The following is a 6,000-nucleotide window of genomic DNA, read 5'->3' as shown; positions in this document are numbered from 1 at the left end:
GTGGTGGGAAGGGGAGGGGGAGAGGTTGGGGAGGCGAGGGGGAGAGTTTGGGGAGAGGGGGGAGAGGATCGGGAACGGAGGGGAGGGGGAGAGGATTGGGAGGGGAGGGGAAGAGGAGGGGGAGAGGATGGGTGGGGAGGGGGAGGGGAGGGGTGGGGAGGGGGAAAGGGAGGGGAGGTGGAAAGGGAGGTGAGGGGAGGGGGAAAGGGAGGGGAGGGGAGCAGGGGAGGGGAGTGGGAGAATGGGGAGGGGGAAAGGAGGGGAGTGGATTGAGAAGAGATGGGGAGGGGAGGGGCAAAGGATGGGGAGGAGAGGCAAGGAGAGGGGGGGGAAATGGAGAGAGGAGAGGAGGAGGGGAGGGGTAGTAGAGGAGGAGGAGTGGGGAGTGGAGGAGGGGGAGGGGGAAGGGAGGAGGGGGAAGGGGGGAGGGGGAGGGGGGAGATGGGGAAAGGAGGGGAGGGGAGGGGAAGGGGGGAAGGGGGAGGGGAGGGGAAGGGGGGAAGGGGGAGGGGAGGGGAAGGGGGGAAGGGGAAGGGGAGGGGGAGAAAAGGAGGGGGAGAAGGGGGAGAAGGGGAAGTGGATGGGAGGTGAGGGGAGTGGAGGGGGAGTGGGGCGAGTGGAGGGGGTGTGGGGCGAGTGGAGGGGGTGTGGGGGGAGTGGAGGGAGAGAGGTGAGAGGGGGGAGGGGGAAAGGCTGGGGAAGATGGGGGCGGGGGGGATGGATAAGAGGGGGAGGGGAGGGGAGAGGGGGGGAGCGGGAGAGTGGGGGGAGGGGGAGAGGGGAGAGAGGGGGGAGGGGGAGAGGGGGGAGGCGGAGGGGAGGGAGAGGGGGGAGGGGAGAGGGGGGAGGGAGAGGGGGGAGGGGAGGAGGCAGAGGGTGAGAGGAGGGAGGGGGGGTGGAGGCGGGTGGAGTGGGAGGGGAAAGGGGAGGAGGAGGAGAAGGGGAGAGGGTAGGAGAAGGGGAGGGGGAGGGGAGGGGGAGAGGATGGGGAGGGGAGGGGAGGGTAGGGGGAAAGGCTGGGGAGGGGGAGATGAGTGGGAGGGGAGGGGAGTGGAGAGGGGAGAGTATGGGGAGGGGAGGGGGAGGGGAGGGGAAGAGGAGGGGGAGGGGAGCGAAGGGGAGGGGGAGGGGAGGGGGAGGAGAGCGGAGGGGAGGGGGGGAGAGGATGGGGAGGGGAGGGGGGAGGATGGGGAGAGGAGGGGCAGGGATGGGAAGGGGAGGAGGAAGCAATTGGGAGGAGAGATGGGGTGGGGAGGGGGAAGAGGTGGGGTGGGGATGGGGAGGGGGAAGAGATGGGGTGGGGAGGGGAGGGGGATAAGATGGGGAGGGGGGAAGATGGTTGAGGGGGAAGAGATGGGGAGGGGCGGGGGAGGGAGAGAGAGAGAGAGAGAAAAGGGGGGGAGGCGGGAGTCCTGAGGAGCGCTGATGTCACAGAAGAACAAGGAAGTCCCGGACTGTGTCAAGTGCGGAATTCCCCGGCGGCTTCGCTCCAACTACTGTCTGAAAATGAACCAATGCGATCAAAGGCTCTGCTTGGGCCATGGTTCTTCCGCTTGAGTCGATAATTTATAACAACCTGAAATAAAACAATCGTGTCTGGGTTAAAACATTCAGCACCAATTATACAGCGTCTTTATGAAAAACCAGACCCGGAAGGAACTGGCTCCAGGGCTTTTCAGCACGGATTCCGGGAAAGGTATGTCAACTTTTCAGCATCATTAAACTTATTTAGGAATAGCTGAGAAAGAAAACACAATCCATAACAATCCTAAGATAATTCATGAAAACACTGCGGTAAATCTCGTGTATTTCGTTCTCATGGTCTTGTGCAACAATGGAATGCAATACTGTAATGGTGTTTTATATCTTCGTAGATTCCGATGCTTTGTATGCATTTAAATTGCCATTAGGGACATAGGAACAGGGATTGGCCATTCAGGCACTCCATCCAAGGCCAACATATCCTTTCTGAATTTCCACAGCTCTCTGAGGCAGCGAATTCCACAGATTTACAACCCTCTCAGAGAAGAAATTCCTCTTCATCTCAGTTTTAAATGGGCAGCCCCTTATTCTAAGATTATGCCCCCCAGTTCTAGCCTCCCCTATCAGTGGAAACATCCTCTCTGCATCCACCTTATCAAGCTCCCTCATAATCTTATACATTTCGATAAGATCACTTCTCATTCTTCTGAATTTCAATGAGTGGAGGCCCAACCTACTCAACCTTTCCTCATAAATCCACACCCTCATCTCCAGAATCAACCTAGTGAACCTTCTCTGAACTGCTTCCAAAGCAAGAATATCCTTTCTTAAATATGGAAACCAAAACTGTACGCAGTATTCCAGGTGTGGCCTCACCAATACCCTGTATAACTGTAGCAAGACCTCCCTGCTTTTATACTCCATCCCCTTTGCAATAGAGGCTAAGATTCCATTGGCCTTCCTGATCACTTGCTGTACCTACATACTAACCTTTTGTGTTTCATGCACCAGGACCCCCAGGTCCCGCTGTACTACAGCACTTTGCAATTTTTCTCCACTTAAATAATAACTTGCTCTTTGATTTTTTTTTCTGCCAAAGTGCTCACCTCACACTTTCCAACATTGTGCTCCATCTGCCAAATATTTGCCCACTCACTTTGCCTATCTATGTCAATATTGCAGATTTTTTGTGTCCTCCTCACACATTGCTTTTCCTCTCATCTTTGTATCATGAGCAAACTTGGCTACGTTACACTCGGTTCCTTCATCCAAGTCGTTAACATAGATTTTTATATTCTAGCCCTCTAGTTATAAGGCCTTTTGATTCCATTAGCCTTTTTATTACTTTTTTGTAGCCATTATAAAATGTGCTGGCAATCTGCAGAAGCAAAGAGCAAAACGATTAAAAAAAGCGTTTGTAGTACCTGTCAACGTTAGATGATTTAAACCTCCATTAAACACGTTTGTTACCTTTTTATGTAGTGCTTATCAGATGTTTTCTCCACTAGGAGGAGCAGGTGAGCTTTGATGGACAGAGTGAAAGATGTAATCTAAACAAGCTGGACATACTCAGCAGGTCAGGCAGTATTTATGGAGAGAGAAACAGACCTTACTCTGTTTCTCACTCCACAGATGGAAACGGAAGCATAGTGATTATGTTACTGGACTGGTAATCAGAGGCCTGGACTAATGATCTAGGGGAATTTAAATTCAGTTAATTCAATAAATCTGGAAAAGAAAATTATTTTATGGTGACCATGAAACTAGCAGATTCTTGTAAAAAAAAAATATGGTTCATGTCCTTTGGGGAAGAAAAACTACTGTTCTTATCTGGTCTGACCTATATGTGATTCCAGACCCACAGCAATGTGCTTGACTCTTAACTATCCTCTGAAATGGTCGAGCAAGCCACTCCGTTGGAACAAACCGATATGAAAAGCAATAATAATAAAACCGGACAGACCACCCGGCATCGACTTCAGACACAAAAAAGACACAACCAGCCCAGTCGATCCTATAAAGTCCTCCTCGCTATCATCTGGGGACGTGCCAAAATTGGAAGAGCTGTCCCATGGACTAGTCAACAACAGCCTGACGCAGTCATACTCACAGAATCATGCCTTTCAGCCAATGTCCCAGACTCCTCCATCACCATCCCTGGGTATGTCCTGTCCCACCAGCAGGACAGATCCACCAGAGATGGCCACGCAATGGTATACAGTCAGGAGGGAGTGGCCCTGGGAGATCTCAACATTGACTCCAGACCCCATGAAGTTTCATGCTTTAGGTTAGTGCAAAGAAACCTGCTGTTTAACACCTACCGCCCTCCCTCAGCTAATGAATCAGTACTCCTCCATGTTGAACACCACTTGGTAGAAGCACTGCGAGTTACAAGAGCACAGAATGTACTCTAGTTAGCGAACTTCAATGTCCATCACCAAGAGTGGCTCGGTAGCACCACTATTGACTGAGCTGGCCTAGTCCTGAAGGAATAGCTACCAGACTGAGCAGGTGGTGAGGGAATCAACACAAGGGAAAAACCTACTTGACCTCATCCTCACCAATCTACCTGTGTTGATGCATCTGTCCGTGATAGCCTTGGTCGAAGTGACCACCGCACAGTCCTTGTGGAGATGAAGTCCCATCTTTACACTGAGGACACCCTCCATCATGCTAAATGGGATAGATTCAGAACAGATCTAGCAACTCAAAACTGTGCATCCATGAGGCATTGTGGGCCATCAGCAGCAGCAGAATTGTATTCCACCACAATCTGCAAACTCATGGCCCAGAATATCCGTCTCTCTACCGTTACCATCAAGCCAGGAGACCAACCCTGGTTCAATGATGAGTGCAGAAGAGCATGCCAGGGGCAGTACCAGGCGTACCTAAAAATGAGGTGCCAACCTGGGGAAGTTGCAACACAGGACTACATGCATGCTAAACAACGGAAACAGCATGCTTTAGACAGAGCTAAGTGATCCCTCAACCATCAGATCAGATTAAAACTCTACAGTACTGCCACATCCAGTCGTAAATAGTGGTGGAGAATTAAAGAACTAATGGGAGCAGGGTCCATGAATATCCCTATTCTCAATTATGGTGGAGCACAGCATACGAGTGCAGAAGACAAGGCTGGTACGTTTGCAACCATCTTCAACCAGAAGTGCCGAGTGGATGATCCATATTGGCCTCCTCCTGAGATCCCCACCATCATAGGAGCCAGTCTATAGCCAATTCAATTTACTCCACATGATATCAAGAAGTGGCTGAGCGCAATGGATACAGCAAAGGCTATGGGCCCCAACAACATCCTGGCTGTCGTACTGAAGATTTATGCTCCAGAACTAGCCATGCTTCCAGCCAAGTTGTTCCAGTACAACTACAACAGTGGCAGTGTGGAAAACTTCCCAGGTATGGACTGTCCACAAAAAGCAGGACAAATCCAATCCAGCAAATTATTGCTCCTTCAGTCTACTCTCAATCATTAGTAGATGGAAGGTGTCGTTGACAGTGCTATCAAGCAGCACTTACCAATAACCTGTTCACTGATGTTCAGTTTGGGTTCTGGCAGGACCACTCAGCTCCAGACCTTATTACAGCCTTGGTCCAAACATGGACAAAAGAGCTGAATTCCAGAAGTGAGGTGAGAGTGATTGTCCTTGACATCAAGGCAGCATTTGACCGAGTGTGGCATCAAGGTACCCTCATAAAATTGATGTCAATGGGAATCGGGGGAAAACTCTCCACTGGCTGGAGTCATACCTAGCACAAAGGAAGATGGTTGTGGTTGTTGGAGGTCAATCATCTCAGCCCCAGGACATTGCTGCAGGAGCTCCTCAGGGCAATGTCCTCGACCCATCCATCTTCAGCTGCTTCATCAATGAATTTCCCCCCATCATAAGGTCAGAAGTGGGGATGTTCGCAATGACTGCAGTGTTCAGTTCCATTCGCAACTCCTCAGATAATGAAGCAGTCCATGCCCGCATGCAGCAAGACCTGGATGACATTCAGTCTTGGGCTGATATGTGGCAAGTAACATTCGCGCCACACATGTGCCAGGCAATGACTATCTCCAATAAGCGAGAGTCTAACTACTGCCCCTTGACATTCAACTGCATTACCATCATCGAATCCCCTACCAGCAACATATTGAGAGTTACCGGGAAGTGTATCCGCCTGCAGCACCTGACAGACCGCATTGCGGCACTGGAGCTGCAGATGGATTCACTCTGGAGCATGCACGATGCTGAGGATGTTGTGAATAGCACGTTTAGTGAGTTGGCCACATCACAGGTAAAGGATACACAGCCAGATAAGGGATGGGTGACCAACAGGAAAAGCAGTGGAAGGAAGGTAGTGCAGGGGTCCCCTGTGGTCATCCCCCTGAAAAACAGATACACGGCTTTGGGTACTGTTGAGGGGGATGCCTCACCGGGGAGGGCAGCAGCAGTCAAGTTCATAGCACCGTGGGTGGCTCTGCTGCACAGGAGGGCAGAAAAAAGAGTGGGAGAGCTA

The 6,000-nt window shown here is 51.3% G+C and overlaps 1 protein-coding gene across 1 annotated transcript in view; it reads left to right on the top strand.

Moving 5' to 3' along the window:
* The first annotated feature begins 1,466 nt into the window (after nt 1-1,466).
* The window catches only part of alpk1 (alpha-kinase 1), a 264,882-nt gene continuing 260,348 nt past the window's right edge, over nt 1,467-6,000 (top strand). Inside the window, exon 1 of the mRNA XM_070871246.1 lies at nt 1,467-1,696. The gene's annotated coding sequence lies outside the window, so the exon portion shown is untranslated. The remainder of the gene's footprint in view (nt 1,697-6,000) is intronic.

Source organism: Pristiophorus japonicus, chromosome 2, assembly GCF_044704955.1.
Source record: "Pristiophorus japonicus isolate sPriJap1 chromosome 2, sPriJap1.hap1, whole genome shotgun sequence".
NCBI classification, from domain to species: domain Eukaryota; kingdom Metazoa; phylum Chordata; class Chondrichthyes; family Pristiophoridae; genus Pristiophorus; species Pristiophorus japonicus.
Note: the sequence above shows the minus strand (reverse complement) of the source record. Positions and strands in the feature narration are given on the sequence as shown.